At 42.7% G+C, this 22,778-nt stretch overlaps 1 long non-coding RNA gene and 1 other non-coding gene across 2 annotated transcripts in view; one reads left to right on the top strand and one right to left on the bottom strand.

Moving 5' to 3' along the window:
- Positions 1 to 22,477, bottom strand: part of LOC144142140 (uncharacterized) — an 80,214-nt gene extending 57,737 nt beyond the window's left edge. The window contains exons 1-2 of the long non-coding RNA XR_013316856.1: positions 22,342 to 22,477; positions 7,035 to 7,092 (exon numbers count right to left, since the gene is read on the bottom strand). This is a non-coding gene — a long non-coding RNA (uncharacterized LOC144142140). The remainder of the gene's footprint in view (positions 1 to 7,034; positions 7,093 to 22,341) is intronic.
- On the top strand, positions 15,229 to 15,300 carry Trnar-ucu (transfer RNA arginine (anticodon UCU)). Its single transcript has one exon. It is a non-coding gene; the product is annotated as a tRNA-Arg (tRNA).
- Positions 22,478 to 22,778: the final 301 nt, after the last annotated feature.

Genomic DNA, 22,778 nt, shown 5'->3' with positions numbered 1-22,778 from the left:
GACGCTGTTGCCTCTATGCTCGCTGGTTACAAACGAAGGCTGTTGCGAGAACACCACAGGGACAGCGTTGACAGTCTACAAGGCCAGGAGGCAAATGTGGCTCGCTCAGAATCCTGGACGTTCGCATCAAGCAGAGGACTCGCCGAGAGCCATGTTCGTCCTGCCTTCACATGTCACCTCAGTTCCGCCTCCCTTTTTCTTCCCCTGTATCTCACGCGCACCTCTTCGGCGTCAGCACGCACGTCGTCTTCTTCGCTTCTTTGAGCTGTAAGGAGCACCTCCTCAGAACAGATCTGAATAGACATCTAATATTGAAAATTATTTACAAGGCAGGTTTATATCTTGGGAAGCCCGCTGTCGGGTAAGCCGTTGTTTTCAGATAACGTCAGAACTTTTGCACGAAGTGTCTACGTGATTGACAGTGCGGGGTTTTCCTAGGAGCATAAGATAAGCATAGTCTGCAATACCTTTCATAACATGCTCTATTTTTTGTTATATGCATGAAGCAGTTTGCGTGTATACAAAGGTCGACGACGCCTTAGATATATTTAAAAAAGCTCTTGGAAAGTGGCCCTAGGCGCTTGCCTAATCGTCACTCCGGGCGAAAGAACAACTGCGGGGAAGTCCATCATATCTGTAAAATCAGTTTCTAAAGCAAACCAGCTGCGGATATTGCTTTAGTGATTTCAACACAACCTATTTGCAACGTTGGTGAAATTGAAAATACGTCATTCAGCTTGATACCATCATCTAGTCTGTTTTAATTGCTCAGTGGGTCGCACAATCAACACGAGAGTTCAACACCCTGGACAATATTTCCAATGAAGATAGAAGGGTCAACCGGCCGCACTCTAAAGATCACACGAAAGCTGGGGGTGGTGAACGCGGCTTGCCGTGTGCGTGGCAAAAGGTAACATACCACTTAGCACTTGTAGTGGTGGTACGCTGCTGCACTGGTACATCTAACCAATAATAATGGAGGCGTTTTAGGGGGTAGACAAGATAACTTAACCTTGAGGTTGTGAAGGAATGACTTTCTTCATGCAAAGCATACTTGTCGTATTGTTTGCAGGATCAATCGTGAATACGTGATTTTCATGGGCAGCATTCGGGGCACATTCACTTGCATATTTGCCTTTATTCGCGGATGCGAGTCCCTAAATTTTAATGTGCGGAACAATCACGCAACACAATATATTTTTGAAGAAAGAGAGCTCATCTCAAATTCATGTAATGTACAGTAAATAATGCACCCACTACCAGTTACCCCGGCCCCGTTTTAAGTTTAGTAATCATATTGGTGTACAGGAAATGCGAGACATTGATTTGTGGTAGTGCCTCGATTGCTGGGGTGCTTGACCGGAGTTGTCGTTACTTGAGCACAGTTTTGATTGCGCATGGGTAATGCTGACACTTGAGTCAAGAAGATCTGCGCTTACCAGACTTCCCTATTAGCACAGATTGATTTAGGGTGGACAGAATAATCAAGTTGTGCCACTAAACTGCACTTCGCCTGCTTTCTCTACTAAAATATGCCGTTACAACAGTTTGTGGAACTATGTAAGCATTCTGCATTACTTGTGCAAAAAAATAACCCAGTATCACAACAAATCAACACACAGTGTTTGCGCGGCGTGTAGTTGGTTTTGTGCAATTTTAGTTTTAACTGTAATGTTGCATGTTTATGGGGAAAACCATTAGGAGCATCCAGGACCTCTCCTCCGCACAACGGCCTTGCTGGAGAATGAAATACACTGTATATGTTTTCTTATGCGCGAAATCAACCACAAATTGTAAGCGTTTTAAGAAGATTTACTGATTTAATTTAGTTAAAATTTATGGTACGCTGGCATATTCAGTTGCTAAAATTTAACGCACATAACATAGATAAAAATGTTGCCTTCTACCCGTATGAGAGACATAGATGATTACGACAAGCATTATGGACGAATTGCGACATAGAAAGCAGTGGAACAAAAAGAATTCCAAACTTTCTAAAGACACAAATCCAAACACAATTTGTTAGGTGACGAAATGGCAATAGGTGTTTCTGTAGGCGGTCACGAATGGCTAAATCACGTAACTTGCCCGAGTGACCTAGAAAAGGTATGATGGTTGAGATGATGATGATGATGATGATGGTTAGATGTTTATGGCTTAAGGCCAACTAGGCTAATAGTGCCAAAACAATGGTTATTTATGAAGGATGTAGATGTAAGCTCTAAAATCTTTCAAAAAACCAAATAAAATAAGCAAAAGACAATAAGGATGGCTGATGTAGAAGGCAAGGTTGGGATTGTACCTGGGATGAAATTAGCCAAAAAAACTACGCGTGATAGGAAATGAGGTATAAAAATTTGATTTCTGCCAGAAACCTAAAGGTACGTTGTAGAGGAATCATGGGATCATCAGCTGGAAAGAGTGCTGGGTGTAGTGGAATGTGTTGTCTGTAGAGTTGAGGGAAGTGCTTGCATCTTGTTTCATGAAGTGCTTTGCATGTAATGAGGATGTGAAGTACGGATAGGCCCTCCCCACACCTGCGACGCAGGGCTCTTTGAGATCCAGTGAGCAGATGGGAAAGTTCCGCGTGTGTGTGGCCTATGCGTAATATAGTTAGGGCAACTCCGATGAATTTGTTGTGAGAGTCACTAGTGTATCGTCCTAACTGTGGTTTTATTATCTGTAACTTCTCTGTCTGTGTACTCCAGTCGGCTTGCCATGTTTTGGGAAGGTGTTGTCTTATATGTGGCTTGATTTCGTTGTAGGGTATTGTTGTTAGGTCCACTGTGTTTGCAAGATCAGCGGCGGTGGCCATTTGATCCGCGATCTCATTCCCGCGATTTCAGCTTGGCCTGGGACCCTGCACAGGATTAGTTGAAAATGTTTAGCGTATATAGCATTAAGCAAAATATTGAAAATGTTGTTTTTTATAGGTATGTGTAAAGAAAATGCTCGCAAAATGCTCAAAGACACTGTAAAGATGACGGACGTAGGAGTTTGTTTTTTAAGAATGTGCTGAACGATGAGTAAAATGCCATATGCTTCTGGGGTGAATATTGTGGCGTGTACACTGATGTTTCTGCAATAATTTTAATTAGGATCATTAGCGGTGCACCACACCGTAGTTGAAGTTTTTGAGACATCTCTAATAAATGGGGCACATTTATATTTATCCTGCAGGGACAAAAAGTGCGGCAAAATCGCTGTTCTTGGAAACCTTTTTTATCCATTTTTATAAAATAAACATCCCGTAATACAGGCTAAAGTTGCAATGGTGGCAAAATGTGAGTAAATGATGATCTGTATACATCTAGAAACCTAACGGAAAGTCCTGAAGCTTCCTCTCTCACCCTAAGTGAAAACGGAAAAGAAACAAATCGACGATTTGAGAAGAGCTGGGTTGTGGATGTATCGCTAAGACAGGTTTAAAAGGGTGTTTATTCAATGATGAAACCTTAAAATCATATAATAAATGTATGCACATTCGTTGATGTTCCAGGCCCCATTTGTTACATACAATGCACAGACTTTTGGCCGGGAAAGTGCGGAACGCACCAGATGCGAGGCGAAGGCCCAAGTGGAGCACGGGATCAAGACTCTTTAGTGTTGTTTTTGATGCCGACCCAAACACGACACCGCCGTAGTGTAACCACAACCAGACTAAGGCGGTAAATACCCGAAGAAGTAGCTCTTTGTCTGCGCCTTAGGATTGGTGAGAGAGGACCTTCAGCATGTTTAGTGTTTTGAGGCATTTAATGTGTTGGACGAACGTAAGTTTTCATCAAAAACGACACCCAAAAACTTGTGCTGCCATTTTACAGAAATAGATGCACGATTAAGGTAATCTCGTTGTTCTCATTAATCCCGCGCTTGCGGGAGAACACAGCACATACTTTTGCCCGGGTTGAGTTTAAAACCGTTAAGGTCCACCCAGCAAGCAAGGTTCTTAACACCCAGCTGTACTTAACATCCGCTAATTGACAGGTCACATGATTTAAAAGATATTTGTACATCGTCTGCATACATAGAACTGAAAATGGATGCGGCAGTGGCTTTCGGGAGTTCATGCTAACTATAAATGACGTGCAGCTTAAAACCCCTCCTTGCGGCACACCATTTTTCTGCACATGTATCCGATAAAGGGATTACCCAAACTTAACACGAAATGTCCTCGGGAACAAGTACCTAGAAATGCTGTTCCGCTTGTTACCTGACACAGTAAAGGACTTGAGGTCGCTAAGGTTGCCGTATCGCCACGTTGTGTCGCAAGCCCTTTCAAGATCAAAAAACACCGTAAGACAAAATTGTTTATGCACGAAGGCATCCTTGATATATGATTCAAGAGCGACAAGTTCATCGTTCATAGATCACGCCAGATCGGGCGATCGAGGAGACCGTTGTACTCTAAAAAAGTACAGGAGTCTCCTGCCAATCATCTTCTCGAGAAGCTTGCGCAGGGAGCTTGTGAGATTGATTGGTTGATAGCTAGAGGGAGCGGAAAGGTCCTTCCCCTCTTTCAGGAAAGCTACAACCATAGCCTCCCTCCAAAAGTTTGGATGTGCCTTAAAGCCATATTCTGTTGTAGAGTTGCAGGAGTCTTTGAAGTGAGTCTGTATGTATGTGTTGTATAATTGTTTATGTAATGTTGTCCGGGCCTGGAGATTAGGGTTTACACGTGCTCAGGCAGCCCTCAGCTCATGCCGTGAAAACCGGGAGTTGTAAGAAATCTGTGATTTGTTGTCGCGTAAGGACTTCTTTTCTCAAAAGGCTTTATGTTTCAGGAAATATTCGTGTGGTGGGCCGAGCTGGACACGTGTTGAAAGTGTTGTGGAAGTGTGTTAGCCTGATCTTCGAGTGTGTCCCCTGTCATGCTGACCATGGGCAGGCTATGTGTACGTTTTTCGTCGAAGTTTACGTATTCGTGTCCATACCTTGTGTGTGTCTGTGTACGAATTTATGGATGTTATCAAGGAGCCCCGACTATCTCGTTCTGCCTCACAGCGCACACGCTTTTTCAAGGCCTTTGCTCTTTTAAAAGAAATTAAGTTAGCCGACATGGGGTGCCTGAGAAGTACACCCCACGCCTTGTTGCGGTCCTGTCGCGCTCACCTGAAGTCGTCATTCCACCATGGCCTCCTGTGGTTGCGCGGAGCAGCGGAGACTTGTGAAATGGAATTTTCGGCGGTGTAGAGGATGTGTGCCGTGAGTAGTTGGGTAGCTTCTTCAATGTGTAGGTGTGTAATTGATGTTTGGCGTAGTTTAGATGTTTCTGTAAATGTACTCCAGATCACTCTTGCTTTATTGAACCTACTATGCGAAGGTGAACTGGTAGGGTCTTAGTATATGTATGTTAGTGATGTAGGGAAGTGGTCACTACCGTATTCATTCGTGTCCACGTCCCACTCAAGAGAGGCAAAAAGTACTGCCGATCCTATAGTCAGGTCAAGGTGTGAGAAAGTGTTGTGTCCTATATTATATTATGTTGGCTGTTTCTTGCTCAAGAGGCATGCTCCCGACGATGTTAAGAATTTCTCAATGAGGTGACCTCGAGCATCGGTGCGGGAAGAGTCCCCAAAAAAATTATATGCATTCAAGTCGCCTGTCAACATGTAAGGTTCTGGCAACTGATATACCAGCTCCTCGACATCAGAGCTAGAGAGCTGGGAGTCAGGAGGAACGTAAAAGGAGCATACCGTTATCAATCTTCTAAATAATAATGAACGAATCGCAAGAGCTTCAAGGAGATTGTTTAAGAAGATGCTCTTACATGGAATGCGTTTTGGAGCGACAATAGCCATACCGCCTGAGGAGTGCGTGCATCCATCTCTGTCTTTTGTATTTACCATATAATTTTTGAGACGGAGATCACGCCATGGGAGGTGTTTAAGCTGCGGCGGGGCGAGACCAGAATTTCAAGATCAGTTATTTGAGTCAGCATTAAAAGTTTTTCTGCCTGCTGCTGCGTGGGGACTTCCACCAGAAATTGCCCTGTTCTTTGTTTCTTGGCTTCGTACGCCTCACCAATTACACTTTCCAGTAACTTCTTTAATAAGAAAACGGACAATGAAGTGACAGATCTTGCTATGTCAGTTGACCCAATTACAAGAAAACGAGAATAGTTGTTCAGGTTCATTGCAAACATGGTGGCTGATAGAGGTGGCTAAGATACTCCGGTGCGGCCCGTTTTCACTGACCGATCACGTTTGGGAAAGGGTTTTGACAATATCATAAGCTATAGTATAAAGCAGGGAACGGGGGTACTTTCTTCCGTAGCCTAACGCTGATAGCTGAGGAGGTACCGGAGCTCTCTGCCTGGTAAACCGACAGGGAGCCCATCCGTCGGAGTTTCAACTGGCCTCTGATGGCCACCGTTTCTGGTTTCTGCCCTTCACCTTACAACTCCTAGCGACGGTAGAATACAGCGTGAGTATGAGGGCTAGGGGTCCGCGGTATCTCCAGTACCGTAACCAAGATTACTGAAGGTGCCTCGTGCGGGCGACCCAGAAAAGAACACTACACAAATGGGAAAAAACCGCCAAAGATCAGGGTTTTTCATTACCGGATATGCCTTTGTTAACTATTTTTTCTAGGGTGACTATCATAAAAAAATGGGTTGGGCTTGATGCAATAGGGTGAAAATTATGTGGCTTGTGCTGCCATTTTCAACCAAGTACAAATACGCGTTACCATGGTGTGTGCTTATTTTTAATTTTGCGAAATTTTCTCAGCTCCCGATGGCAACACTGCTGAGGTAGCCGCGTGATATGTCTTCATGAAACGTTTATTGTCCCGTCCTGCGGCTAAATTTTATTTCCTTGGGGTAGAAATGACTTGGAAATAACATTTTGTGAAACCACCAGCGTGCTTAGGCAACCTGCCGTCCCTAGAGTAAATATAGCTGGTATCAGAAAACGTCTACAACCATTGATAGAACAGGTTTGAACAGGCATGCGTAATTAGAGTGTCTGTCAGCATATACAGTTTGCAATCATTAGTTTAAAAATTCAAAAGAACTCCATGGAAACCGCACTCACAGGCTGTGGAGGGCACTCAACATAATAGTTGTGCCTTGGCTGAATACCTACGTGTTTGCTGAAACCACAGAAATGAAACACAATGCAATCATTTTTCTTCACAGGAACTATTAGTGTTTTGAAGAATTTTGAGTAAAGTCCTTGCGTTTTTACAACCAAAATATTGCGTGCAACAATATATCGGTTTGGAAACACTAAAAGGTCAAGACAAAAACCCCTACAGCACCATTGGCCCAAAGAATGGCTGCATGTCGGAGCTTAGAGCCCACTGATTTAAAATACAAAAATATATCTGCGGAATATACGTCTAAAATTGCCACTCATTGCGTTGTAGCCAAGCGTTTTATGATAGTGTATAAACGTAGGTCAGGCGCAACAGGAGTAAAAAATCAGTATATATATATATATATAATATAGTGCGGAAGAAATACGACTAGAGCGAAGCCGCCACACTGGCCATCCGCCCATTGTTACGTTCGTGAAAACAGCGGTCAACAGCTCTTTTTTTCTATATCCTACCCTTTCAGGAAGTTAACTCATCGTATCATAACGACAAAGGAAAACAAAGAACCAAAAAAGAAAACAACAAATTGATCATCATCAGCGTCTATCCCGAGAACAGCAGGTGAGAGCCCGCCGTGTCTCTCGCTGGCTTTAGAGTGCCTTCGCTGAGTATCCTGCTGCATATTCGTCGGCAATATTTTCATCTTAGAGTTTGGTGAAGGTTCGGCTTCTCCGCCGCAGCTTACCCATCTACCCTCGAGCCTGGAGCGCCGGAGTCGCACCCACCTTCTCCCAATGAGTGAGCCATGACTGTGATGCCCAACACAACGCGCAACCTTCTCCGCCGGCTGTCATCTATTCCGCATATTTCCACCAGCATGACTAGCCGCTGTTCATAAGGCCCGGAGGACCAGGACGTCGAGGACCGGCTTTCTTCTTTTGAGCAAGTAAGCGCGTACAGTCGGTGGGACGACGACACGAAGCTGAGCAACGCGGGTTTCTCCTTGACGGGGTTGGCCGAACAAAGGTACGAGAACCATGCAGCTGATAGGTCAACCTTGACCGCGTTTAAAGCGAACATTTCTGGCGTATTTCGCCGTCCAGCTGTGCGCAAGCTACGCGCAGAGCAGCGCAAAAGAGAGCGGACTCAACAGGCCGGTGATGCCTTTACAAGGTACACTGAGGATGTGGGAGATGTCTGCCGGCGCGTGAACCCCAAGGTAAATTTAACTGGTAGTGAAGCTTCGGATGAAACGGAGTTAAGGGCCTATAGCCACTGACATCAATAGGGGGAGGTATGGGTGCGGCGATTGAAGGGCGAGTAGGTGATGAGGGAACAAACACTAACAACCAAAAAATGGAGCCAATGCACCGGGTGAATGTGCTTGGAAAGCAGAGCTCTGAAAGGCATCCGCAACAATTACCCGTGCGACGTTAGTTAAATTGCCTCACATCACTCTAGAAACAGTAAAACCACAGAGAAGAAAACAGCCCCTAACCACACCATTTATTACGTAAAAAATGGTATTGCAAAGGTAAAATCAATGCATGATTCATGGACGGTGTTTGGTTGAGTTATATTGGTGTAGGACATGAGGGGAAACTTTTTTTTATAAAATTAAAGCGTAATTTTTATCAAATAAATGGCATTCACAAGGCAGCGATCAACAAAATAAGGTGAGCTGGGCTATTGCGGTCTCCAACAGCAAAGCTCTGCCGAATAACAAAGAAACGGACCACAGAATTAGCCCAGGGAGGGCAGAACAGGAATCCAAAATTGTAAAAATCAAACAGATGCTGGAACTCGTTCTTGCAGAAAACAAATTGCTTAAATCAGAGTTATCTAAGCTCAAAGGCGCCGGCGATGGCACGACACCATCCTAGTCCAAATCAGTCGCTCCCTCTTGCAACTCTGGGAATGTAGCAGGCAAACCTCGGCCCCCCAAGAAGCCATTGGGGGCAACAGTACCACCAAAAATTCCAGAACCGTGCTGCTCGCTTCATCTTTTCTGATTATTCTACATTTTGAAGCGTCACAACATTAAAACAGCGAGCTGAACTTGATAAGTTATGCGTTCGTCGCGCTCATGCTCTTCTGTCCCTTTCCCATAAAATCTACTTCCACCCAACACTTCACAGCGATTTCTTTCAGCCTTCATCAGCCATTTTTTCACGCAGGGATCATCCCAACAAAGTTAAGCGCCCACTGTGTCACTCGTCCTTGTATTCACACTCATTCCTGCCCCACACCATATCAGACTGGAACGATTTACCCTCACATATAGCAACTCAAACTGACATTACTAAATTTCAAGAACTGCTTCGCCAACCGTGATGGTTTGAATTGTACTGTTTTTTTAAATGTATTATTGTGCACCCACCACTGTTCTCTTTCTTGCCCTTCATCGTTTTTCTGTATTTAACTGTACTTAACAAATTCCGTAGAGCAATTTCCTTGTCACCGTCTTGCGCAAGCGCAATCCGTGTATTCGTTCAAATTATTTTTAACACATTGTATTCCTGCCATATTTTGTAATAAATTTGCTTTTTCTTTTCTTTTTTTCTTTTCTTTTTTTCTCGTTCATTTCTATCGTTTTTTTTTGAACCCAGGTTTTCTTGTTCTTTTCTACTTTCTTCTATTTTGTCTGATACTGCTTGAACATGTGTGTTCAGTGCGTGTATGCCCCTCCCCCCCTTTGTAATACCCTCATGGAGGGCCTTTAGGGGTAATATGAAATAAATAAAAAAAATTCCGATCATCCATAATTCGTCTGGTGATGAGATTGAAGAATCGAAATCAGATTCCCCTCCATCAAAACGCAGAGCGAAGGAATTAGCTTCAGATCAACGCCACGCCCCGTCGGGTGGAAATAAATACGTTAATGAAGGAACGCTCCTCCGATTTGGTGAAAAGCTTACCGAATAAATTAGCGCCACGCCTGCCGCCAAATTAGACGCCCTTGCCGCGAGTCTTGGAAGTCAAATCACAGCGCTGAACGCCAGAGTAACAGCTCTAGAAGCCGCCATCCCACGCCTCGAAGCTGGGCGGGAAGGGTGCGCGGGTCCCATTAAAGCCAACAAACCATATTCCCGACCCACAATAGTGGAAGGCACAATAACTCCTCTGTAGTATGCATCGCCCATAGATTATGCAGCAGAGAAAGAGTAACGCGCTGGTCTTGTGACAGTGGAACTGTCGGGGGTTCCAAAAAAACGAGGTAACTTAGAACAATTTATTACAACTACAGGTTCGGATGAAGCGCCAGACGTCATATGTCTCCAGGAAACTGGCGTCCAAACAAAACTGTCAAACTATAAATCATTTTGCGATTTGGAAGAGGGCGCGTCGGGTGAATGTCAAAAAAATAAACCAATAGTAGCCACTCTTGTGAGGCGGAACCTTCCAGCCGTGCGTCGCGACATCGGAGAGAACACGACGTCTGCGAACCACGTTCTTGTGAAATTATTCACAGATATAAAACACAGGAGAAGCAGCATTTTTGTACTAAACATTTACAGCTCTCCACGAAGCAACCAGAGATTCGCAAACCTTTTTCGTAAAGTGTTGACTTAGCAAGAGGGAGCACAATAATTCTAGCAGGAGATTTCAACGCCCATCACACGGAGTGGGGATGCAAGCGCGCAACGACTAAGAGTATGAAGCTATGGCTCGACGCGCAGAAGAAGGGCTTTTCCATGGTAACAGACTCGGCGCACCAACCACGAATGTGAAATAGTGTTAGCGATGATGCGACTCCGGACCTTACGTTCACTAAAAACACACGCAAAGAAGCCACGTGGCTAAACACACACGAAAATTTAGGTCGTGACCACTATATTATCACTATCACAGTGAAGACTAGGATCGCCAAGCACAATGGGAATCAACTTAGGACTGTTGACTGGGATACCTTTCGCAAGGTCAGAGCCGCCGAGCGTGTCTATGATATAAACGATGTCCCTCTTACAACCGACATAGACGATATTCAAGAAAGGGCAGAGCAACTGCACAGGGATACTAAGCAAGCCACCAAGGATATCCCGGTAGTGGCGGATCTTTACAAGGCTGATGCTAAACTCCTACACATGTGGGAGGCCAAACAAGGCTTACTAAAAAGACTCCGAAAAAAAATAAATCGTAACTTACGACGACGTCTTGCCGCCCTAAATAGGGACATTGAAAACTATGCCAATCAACTGATGCGGGAAAACTGGTACAGTACATGCGAAAGCATGGAATCCTAGATTGGTTTTGCGAAAACTTGGAATCTTCTCCGCTGCCTCATTGACCCGTTAAAGAAGCAAGACCATGCAAAGACACAACTTGTGTATTCTGCTTCACGGATTTGAAGGTTCCAACAAAGAGGTAATTGAAACAATTCGACAGAAGTACATAGGGGACTGCTCCGCAGAAGTTCTCCCGCCATATTCACGGACCGGGAACGAAACCATGGACTGCCCTCTCACGGCGCACGAAGTACGAGGTGCCATTCACAACCTGCGAATCCGCTCCGCCCCGGTTCCCGAAAGCATTACAAATAAAATGCTACGGAACAATTCTCGCGAGGGCTTAACCCAGTACATGAACGTGAGCTGGGAACGGGGTCAAATCCCGGGCCATTGGAAAACCGCGAAGGTAGTGATGATGCCCAAATCAGGCAACGAGCTCCAGATAGAAATCTTAAGACCTATATTTCTTACTTCATGTGCCGCGAAACCTATGAATCACCTGATCCTCAACAAAGTCAACAAATACATGGAGAGAAAACGGTCTATTTCCACACACAATGTTCGGTTTTCGGCCGAAACTCTTAACAAAAGACGTGATGCTTCGACTTAAACATGACATCATAGACGGAGTGCATTGCTCAACACTAGACACCAGGGCTATACTGGGAATTTATCTCACAAAAGCAGTTGAGCACGTAAGACACACGACCATCCACGAAACCCTAACCAAACTGGGTCTAGGCCGCAGGACGTACGATTACGTTAGCAACTTTCTTTCGGACCCCACGGCTACGCTCAGCGTAGGGGGTATTCAATCGGACACGCTGGAACTGGAGAGCTAGGGGACGCGGCAAGGCTTTGCCCTCTCTCCGCTCCTGTTCAACGTAGCCATGATTGGCCTCCCCGAACTCCTGGATATTATTCACGCCTTGCAATACAGCATGTATGCAGATGCCGTCACGCTGTGGGCTCCGGGTCGCAGTGACGGACAGATACAAGACACACTACAAAGGGCAATAGAGGTAATAGAAACTTACATGATCCCCGTGGCCTGAACTGCTCTCCAGAGAAATCAGAGCTCCTACAATATCGCCCGACTAGCAGGGGACGCCAGACAGACACAGTACCTCCAGGCATTCAGCTCTTTACATGCGGAGGCCAACGCATCTTGACAGTTTCAAGTATCCGAGTCTTGTACCTCCGCATCCTGGCGAACGAACGCAATTCAGAGACCATACTCGCTCTCGAAAAGAGCGTACACCAAAAAACTCCCCTGATCTCACGAATAGCTAATCGACACCACGGGATGAAATAACACAACCTCGTGAGATTGGTACAAGCCTTCGTTATTAGTAGAGTAACATATGTCACCCCATTCCTGCACATGAAACGCGATGAAGAAGCCAAGCTAGATGCCATGATAAGGCGGGCTTATAAACAGGTCATAGGGATCCCGTTAACTGCCCAAACCGAATGATTCGAGGCACTCGGGCTTCACAATACCCTCAGCGAGATTATCGAAGCTCAAAGCCTGTCACAGCGGGAGCGACTTATCCACAGTCTAACAGGCAGACAGATCCTCAAATAGCTTGGCATTTTTCCCGCAGGGATACCCCGACCCAAAATAGACCTACCAGCAGAAATAGGCGATCGCATGTACATACCACCGCTACCAAAAAAAATGCACCCCGTACATAACCAAGAGCGGCGACAGGCCAGGGCCAAAGCCCCACACAAAAGATGTGAAAAACCAGAGGACGTGGTATACGTAGACGCCGATGATTACATTGCTCGCGACGCCATGGCACTCGCAGTGGTCATTTTCCGTGGAGATTCAATTGCCTCATGCTTGGTCCGCACGGCGGACACAGAGGTGGGTGAAGAGGCGACCATCGCCCTGGCGATGATAGCTTCACCAAAAATTAAATTCATTGTTAGCAACTCTAAGTCGGCTATTTTAAATTATTCCAGAGGGCGAATTTCACCCGAGGCGTGCCAATCCTAAACTCTCGATCCCATGACGAGCGGAACGAGAAGATATAATTTATATGGGCACCGGCCCACTCGGGCCTGGCCGGAAACGAGTGTGCGCACGATGCGGCTCGAGGTTTACCAACCGAGCTGGCGTCGACACTTCTGACCCAGACGCTCACTCGCTTCGCTGGACGGGCAGAGACAGGCGTGTACCTTACAGTGAGCTGACTACTCATTACCGGCTTGAACAAGCCCGCTACCCCCCCTTTATCCATCCGTCAGTAAAAGGCAATCTGTGGTTTAGCGGCTTCTTCAGACGGACTCGTATCCGAACCCCATCGCGTATAGTCATTGTTATCCGGGACAGTGTTCAGATAAATGTCGGAGATGCAAGGAATGGGCACATCTTGCACATATATTAAGGGCATGTCTTTAGGCGACTCCACAGGGCCGCAAAATTAGCACTAATGAGCAGTGGGAGACCGTACTGCTCAGCTCAGACCCGTCGAATGAAGTTTGGGCCGTCCAGTTAGCCGAAGACGCTGCTAGGACCCAAAGACTCCTGGACAAATGCCAAAGCCGCCAGACCAGCCATCCGTCCATAGCATCGTTTGTGATTACAGTGGTCAACACTTTCGCCATCGTACGATACATAACAAAGGAAAACAAATAACCAGTGAGCCGCACAGGGATCATCTTAAGGGTAGATCGCCAGAAGAGTGCGTGAGAGTCAGCCGTACGTCCCACTTGCTTTTACATTTTATTCGGCAATAAATCCATCTTACGGTGTGTAAAGTTATATAAATATATATATATATATATATATATATATATATATATATATATATATATATATATATATATATATATATATATTTGCATACTGTAGCGAAGAACCTGAACATTAGCAGATGGACAATTTTCCAGTGGCTGTGTCCTGTCATAACACAGCAATTGGTGGACCATCTTCCGATAAGGTTATGTGCCATGCAGTGCTTTGGGAAGGAGACGAAGTGTGTGCTCGCACAGCGCAAAGCTCGAACCTCGGCCCCAGTTTGCTACGTCCGCTCGGACTCTGCCTGAGTTGACGACGTGACCGTTGGCGGGAGTCAATAAACGTCAGCACAATATAATATATATATATAGATATCTATATGGCACATGGCATATATATATATATATATATATATATATATATGCCATGTGCCATATAGATATCTATCTATATATATATATATATATATATAAATATATATATATATATATATTATATTGTGCTGACGTTTATTGACATATATATATATTTATATATATATATATATATATATATATATATTTATATATTACCCGCTCATGACAGGCTGTAGACGCTCGAGTCACGCCCCGGGGGTTGAAAAGAAGGTCCCCTTCTCCCCGTGTAGTCAGAGTGGCGCTGGCTACCACCCTCAAGCGTCAGATACACTTCTAGTAAATATAAATAGCCCAGAAAGTGAAGGAGAACACAGTCGCCCAGATAGCCGAATTGGTAAGGCATTCGACATGTAATCGAAAGGCGTGGGTTCGGTCCCCACTCTGGGCGCGTGTTTTTCTTTCTTTCTTTCTCATGTAATTAATAACAAAAAAAAATGTAATGACACTAACGGGAAAAAAAATAGTCTAAACATTCCCCTATGCCTTCTTTGGCGTTGTAGACTGGCGGCATTTCTTTCTGTATTTCCTAACGAGCCCCTCATTTCCAAACCCTATTATCGTGCGAAAGCTTAGCAAGGGCCTCGGTTATGGCAGCCTTGATGCCAAGGTAGCATAAGAGGATTTCCCGCCAGTTACCCGCTTATGACAGGCTGTAGAAGTTCGCGTCACGCCCCGGGGGTTGAAAAGAAGGTCCCCTTCTCCCCGTGTAGTCTGAGTGGCGCTGGCTACCACCCTCAAGCGTCAGATATAGTTGTAGTAAATATAAATACCCCAGAAAGCGACGGAGAACACAGTCGCCCAGATAGCCGAGTTGGTAAGGCATTCGAGATCTAATCGAAAGGCGTGGGTTCGGTCCCCACTCTGGGCGCGTGTTTTTCTTTCTTTCTTTTTCATGTAATTAATAACAAAAAAATGTAATGACACTAACGGGAAAAAAAAATAGTCTAATCATTCCCCTATGCCTTCTTTGGCGTTGTAGACTGCCGGCATTTCTTTCTGTATTTCACGAGCCCCTCATTTCCAAACCCTATATATATATATATATATATATATATATATATATATATATATATATATATATATATATATATATATATATATATATATATATATATATATATATATATATATATATATATATATATATATATATATATATATATATATATATATATATATATATATATATATATATATATATATATATATACATACCCATTTATGAAGTTATCACCCATTTTATGGGGACCGAACAACATTATTGATGTACATGGGGCATGTTCCTTAGATTTTAGGACTCTGCTTGCTACCGTAGTTTGGAATATTCTAGAGGCGTCAGAATTCTTGGGACAAATAACAGAAAATTCAATGTTCCGAACGAAATTCAGACTACCCATTTTGGGGAAATTCAGAGTTATTTTCTACAAAGTAGGCAATTCGCTTTGCTCTGTGCACATCAAGGTAAACCATTGCACGCTTCTTGCTTTTATCAAAAGGCGGAATTGTCAGAGACCTAATGCGGACAATTTTGCGTCTGTGTTTGCGCGGTGGTGTTACACACCCGTAGACACATATATTGCTCAACGTCAGACGCGTTTGAGTTTCACTTTATTACTGATCTTAGAAGCTACGCAGTATATCTTTTTTACACCGGTGTTTATGACGATGATTATTTGTGCTCCTTAACACTGAGTGTTTACTCATACATACTAGCGCATAATATCAGGCCTTCAATTTTCTCTATTGAAGGAAATTATTACAGGGCGTCAAAATACTAAAAACTAGAGGACAAAAGCTTGGCCAAAACCTTGGGTTTCTCTTTAAGGCAGTACGTACGCGAACATTTTGTTACTTGTGAAAAAGAATGTTCTTCAGGATTTATCCCCAATATGTCATGCACGTATCGAAGAATAACTTTTATCATATTAGAGAGCCGAATAAGATCCTTGTACTTTATATTATAGGTGATCAAAATTGCACACAATGACAAGGTAATATTCTCTCTGAAATATCTCTTTGTGAAAAACTGTTAGCATATACAAGCTGTAGTCCATAATTTTTCTCTCGGTCACCTACATTGCCTCTAACGATGCCTTTATTTTTTGTATTTCTTCAGCGTTTTCCCGAGCCCGTGTGTCTCATCTGTGCTCGGCGCTTGTGCCTGTTTTCTTCTTTTGTGTTTGTATACCCCGAAGAATATTTTTATAGGTAGAATGTTTTGCCCTGTATCGACTTGACTGGCATGTTCTCCTTTGATGACCAGTTTTATCGATATAACTTGACAGTTCTGCGAATACAAAAGCTGAGAGATGAATGTTCACACAGAAAACGCCGCTGCTATTGTTTAGCCGATGATGGTAGGTTCACGTCATTCTCTTGACTGCTTGTTCTCCATATGCGTATTTCTTCAGCCCATCTAAGAAACACATCTTGCTAAATAAAGATTTTTCATAAAAGAAGCCCTCATCGCATGGAGCTAAGTAACAATGTGCCTCACATTTTGCCTCGAAAATATTCACCCTATCAATTATGAAAGTCTGTTGCATAGATTGTACATGCACAAGGGGATAATATCGCACTTTTAAAAAGATAGGCGGAAAATTGCACACACGTACACATTAATTGTAGAGGGAAACGTTCTATTCGTAAGCAGTGCCCCACAACTGACTGCCAAAAGCCAACTCTCTCTGATGAGGATCATGACAATGATAGTGGTTGGAATGAAACACGGTTAAAACACTGGGCTTGAATGCTTTGAAAGTGCAGTCAAACCCAAAAATGTAAAGTGCTACTGCCAGAAAGCATTGCAGAAAAACCTGTTACAATTTGGGCTTTCACAATGGCCCATGAAGGGATTGAAGAAAAATGCTTCTCCTGCTCAGTTTCAATACTGGCTCTGTCACCTCTGGTCTACGCACCTGGGTCTACCCACCTGGGTCTAGCCACCTGGGTCTACCCACCTCTATCCGGCACCATCCTTCCGACACAAATGGAGCATTTTTGATTTCAGTCACTGGTTGTTGCTCAGGTGGTATAGGAGAACGATGAAAATTTTATAGATCCTTGTCTGAAAAAAGGTTCTTTGATCTTTTTATAGCACCAAAGTTTGCAAAATAATGATATGTTACTAACCCCGACTTTACGAACACGGGCGTAGTACAAAACTAACAAACTGTCCCCTCCAGCTGATCATAACTGTGATATATTGTCTTGATATCCACAAATGCATCAGGCATGATGACTTCTGGTGCCACGATGTCAGTGGCAGTGGGCCGTACCTGTATTTCTAGCACCCCGACAATTTGGGTGGTGCAAAAATTGATCGACTGATCAGAAAAAAGCTCCTTGAGGCAATTCCACCTCCTTTCGTGGTTAGAGGGCGAGAGCATAATCATTTCTATAAGAGACTTCCTAACTACCAGCCCGTACTTTCATATCTTTGCTGTTTTTTTTTTCGTGTTTGGCGTGCCTTACTTCGCAAGGTTCTAGTGGTTCAATGTAGAGTTTATGCTTTTTCGTCTCCTATTTCGCCTATGGACGCGAATTACTTCTTCAAGCGCACAGAGGGCTCACGCCACAGTTTGATCTGGATCTGTGTTGTGCATGACTTAGGGGATCTTCTTTTTTCTTACGTGCTAACACAATCGGGTGTCGCACCGCATGCGCTACATCAAATAAGGTTCAACGAGGTAACAATCTCAGCTTCGTATTTGCAGATCATGTCTGTGGCATAAAAACGTAAAGGTGCTTCATTTGTGGCTTACTCCGCGACGCAATTTCTAACCGTGACAGAAAGAAAAAAAACGTCTGTTTTGCAGGATCAACAACCTAACGCTTTCATATAAAGCATGTGATCAAATACTACCCTTTTATCAAATTTGTGGTAAAAGTAACAGAAATCAAATTCTGGTTAAAAACACAGAATAAATTGAGGTAAATTATAACGGTCAATTTTCAAAATTGGTGAGATTCGCAGCATAGTCAACGTGAGTGTGAAGCGCGCTTAGTACTTTTGGACCACAAGATCTTGATGGTTCCAACTCATTAAAGGTAATGTAAAATATTGGCTGTGGGCGCCTACCCAAAAAGTTGTTGCACAGGCATATGCCCTGCTGCAAAGTAGAACTTTTCATACCGTAGTTACAGAGGTAGTCATTAGTTGGAGAATACGGTGGAGAATTCTTCAATTTTTACAACCGTAAATAATAAAACGCAAAAAATTGGAAATGATGATGAGCGTAAGAGTTGGATAAAACATGCAGGACAGTGAATACGTGAAACTACGTCGCAAATACAGCTCATAAAACGAACATAGTGCAAACCAAGCAACAGATTTTTCTAAAGCGGGGATGTATTCTAAAGTGCCCACATCAGCATCAGCAGTCAAACGTTGAAGACCTGACAATAATATGAAGTTACACACAATATTGTTTGACAAAATAGTTTGAGGCCACTGGCTCAAAAGTGTGTAAGTACCCGTGAATGTTAGTATTTTCCTTCAACCCAACATACAATTTTCGGTTTAGTAAACCAATATCTTCGAAAACAGGTTGAATAATTTCGAAAAAAACGCAATTAGATAACTTTTGAAACGATGCATTTATTGAAACAGGACCGGTACTATAATTGCATTAACATGTGGCTTTCAGAGAGATCCTTAGGATGTTTGTTTTTATTGTAGTTTATTTCTATCCTTATTTTGTTGCCTCCTTTAATGTCAAAAATACCACAAATATTTGATAGATAGACGCGTGTCTGTATCGTAAAAGAACCTGGAGTGTACAGGTTAATTTGTAATAAGCAGAAGGGTAACCTAAAATTGGGCATATGTAACTACATATAATACCGATTCTAGGTCTGCGCTCGCGTATTTTTTTTTTCTTCTCACGATGGACAATTAAACAAGTTGCCGAGGTGTTTCGCGTTAACAAGTGCTATGTGTTTGCCACTTTTATCGAAAAACTCACGAGTGCTTTAAAAAAATATTCTAACTGGTGGAAAAACCACCCTGGTACTCCAGTCGCATTTATAGCGAAAAATGAACCATATCATCATGTTTATTAGGCCAGTGCTTACATTTGAGGAAGACATAAAAATCACCTGCGCGAAGTAACAGTGAAAATATTTATACCACTTCTTGAATTAGAGAAAAAGCGGCCGTAACTGTCACTATACATCTCGGCTGTGTATCGAGTTCTCCCTTGCACTATGGCGTTTGTCATGTATACAATGAGAAACCGCTGTTCGGGAGGAAAATTAGTGTCAAGATTGTGTGATATCGTACACAGATGAGGTAGTATAGAAGCAGAGCATGGTGCCTAATCCTTCCCTCACAGTGGTATTCCGCTAGTTGTTTTGGGGCTTGAATAAGTTAAACGGTGAGAGGCTCTTCTTTCTTTCACTACTCAGGTTACTATGGTTTACGGTGAAGAACTAGTAGGGCGATTCTGTGGTCCTCCCTGGTTTTGCTACTAAGAAAACACAATTCTCAGAATTGTCTACAAATATTTCTTCAAATAACAAATCGGCTGTTCAAGTTGCTTTTGCGTGCATGACAAAATAATTTATTTCCGAACGCTCATAATATACAACTATTCTCTTGCGGTATCTCTTATTTGGTGGCCTCACGGTATCACACTGTAACAACTTTTTGAATCCTATGTTTTACACCTAAATCGCTGTCCCTTGGAAATTACTTAAACCAAAGGCGTTTTGATGTTAGAGCTTCAGTTCTTTACACAAACAAATACATAATGTTTAAAAAAATATCCAGAAGTATAAGGGAAGCAAAATTTGTGTCAGTCTCATAAAAATAGAGGATTCAAATACAATGATTACTGTTTTATTATGTGTGCAAACGCACAAAAAAAATGACAAAGATAATATTATTTAACAGCTCACACACATAACCCGCAATACTCGCATGCATGTCAAAGCCTTAGCTCTCCAAACTACGCACGGCAACACGGGAAAATAGAAGCCTATTACTCTTTACGTTGAGGTTATAGAAGTAAGTTCCCTAGCAAAACATCGAAAACCGCAATAAACGGAAAATCTCGGAAACATTTTTTTTAATTTTTGACATGTGGGTTTGGGAAAACAATAGCATTGTATAAATCAAAATCGATCATAATAATTTTGTTTTATCTCTTTTCGTCTCTTAACATACCATTTTATGTTTTAAATACAATAGTTCACAGAAACGTTACGGGTAAATACTTCCTAGCGTAATTTGACTATTCGAAAATGCATGCTAACGCTGACTAGGACCACACACAAAAATGTAAAGTATGCTACAAAAAGATTCGCAAAATACTACTAAAATAGCACCTAAAACTTTTCTCATTGGACCCAAATCTGCTAAGTGCTTGCAGAAAAAAGCCTGGCAATACGTAATACCCACTTTTTGCAAGTACATCGTATTTTGTACTCTTTCTTTCCTTTCGTTTCTTTTTATTTTGCCAGGAAACGATTTAACCACCTTTTTAACATACCCAGTATACTCGACTATTTCGGTTTCATTGCTCCGTCCTGATACGAGATTTGCGTCAGCACGCTTTCTGCGACACGTCAAGGCATCCATGTAGTTAGGATTCTGGGCGGCTGTGTTGCACCTGCTCTACTGGCGTTCCAACGCGTTCAGGTGTTACGTGCTACCTCCGGTTATACCACGTCTTTGCTTGCAATTACTTCTGTGATGTTTGTGAATCGGCAACACAGCCCCGCACTGATCCTGTTCCAAGCTAATCCTTGTGTGGGCAGAGGCCGTTAAGAAATAGCAAATCTACTTGTTTGCTACTGCTCGCATCGTTCTTGGATGACACAGTCAAAGAAAAAGGGTATTTATAGCACATGAATCAGAGCATCGGAAGTTTAGATATGGACCGTTTTTAACATCTAACAAAATAAAATCGGTTTTAATTCAATTCGTCGATACAATAAGTCCCCGTAATTGAGTTGCAATAAAAACAACCCTAAAGTTATGGCAGAACGCAAGCTTTCTGAGTGTTGCATTAAAGCGAAACATGAGCCCCAAACGTGTAGCTCCTGATTTTTTTTAAATATAAAACTCTATATTATCATTGTCATGTTTCTTAGTTTAAAGCATGCTCGATTGCCTATACATTAGGTGCTAGGGAAATGGAGTGGTGAGCTAGGTATTCTTCAGTTCTGTACACATATCTTGGCTGCTCGCCACATGGGGTCTAGATTAGCAATGACATCATTTTTTGGTTAGCCTCGCGGACATATCCCCGTGCATTCTAAAGAATAAAGAGGAGCGTTTTGTAACATAAGTATTTCAAAGGGAACAGAACTGCACCCTAGAACACGCACCTTATAACATGGTAGGGATGTTCAAAATATTTTTATAGAAGACAATATTTTTGAATTTTATTACGATGCGTAACAATGTTCCGCCAATAAATTAGAATATCAGCCACAGTGTTTATTTGGTCAAAAGTAGGATAACTAAAACCGGGTGACCTGCACGGAATTTGTGAGTTGGGGAAATGTCTTATAGACCTTTAGTGGTGGTGTTTCAAAAAAAATACACAAAATTGTATTCAACCTGCTGCCTTTGTTCTGAATATTAACTTCTCCTACCAGGAGAAAATACCAATTTGTAAATTATTGTTTTTACGAATCTCGGAAAAAATACCAAGTTGGAATCTTTTCATAAATGAAAAAAGTGAGAGCACTGTTCTGACCCGAATAAACCAGACATTGGAGTTCTCTGCTTAATCTAAAAATACTCAAGCTTTAACTGGAATACCTAGCGTTGGTAGGCTTACCTGTGTTTTTGTTTTTGAACACTATATATGGTGGTTATCAACGAAAATGCCTAAGCATTAGTGTTAGAAAAGAGAAGAACCTAGCTTGCTCACTACAAAAGAAAAAACATCCTTACCTGTTTCTTTCAAAGCACTAATTACCAACTTGCAAAGCAATAATTACCGCAAAAACTTTTTTTCTGTTTCTTTGTAGCATTGCACACAGACCTATAAGAGAGCAGTTATATACGTAGATACACGTTGGAAGGAGAAGGAAATATTTTTCATAAAGCACTTTTCCTCTAGACAACCCTTTATATAGAAGTGCTCTGTGCCAAAAAACTTTTTATGTTCTTTGTATTATTCCTCAGCCGTGCTTAGAGAATATAATAACCTTGCACTGCTCGGAAAAAAAATATATTCCAACATTAGCCTTGCATAAAGCTTGCCATAAGCTGTAATATCTCCTTGCGGTGACGAATAATTTAAGTCGGGTAAATGTTCTGACTTTTGAGGCTTGATAGTTCAGCGGACATTTTTTGCACTCCTAGCAGCGCTATGTACGAAGAAACAT

This window comes from Haemaphysalis longicornis, unplaced genomic scaffold (assembly GCF_048455015.1).
Source record: "Haemaphysalis longicornis isolate Haplotype H1 unplaced genomic scaffold, Haemaphysalis longicornis Haplotype H1 scaffold_6, whole genome shotgun sequence".
In the NCBI taxonomy this organism is placed as follows: domain Eukaryota; kingdom Metazoa; phylum Arthropoda; class Arachnida; order Ixodida; family Ixodidae; genus Haemaphysalis; species Haemaphysalis longicornis.
This window is presented reverse-complemented; position numbering and strand designations above follow the sequence as displayed.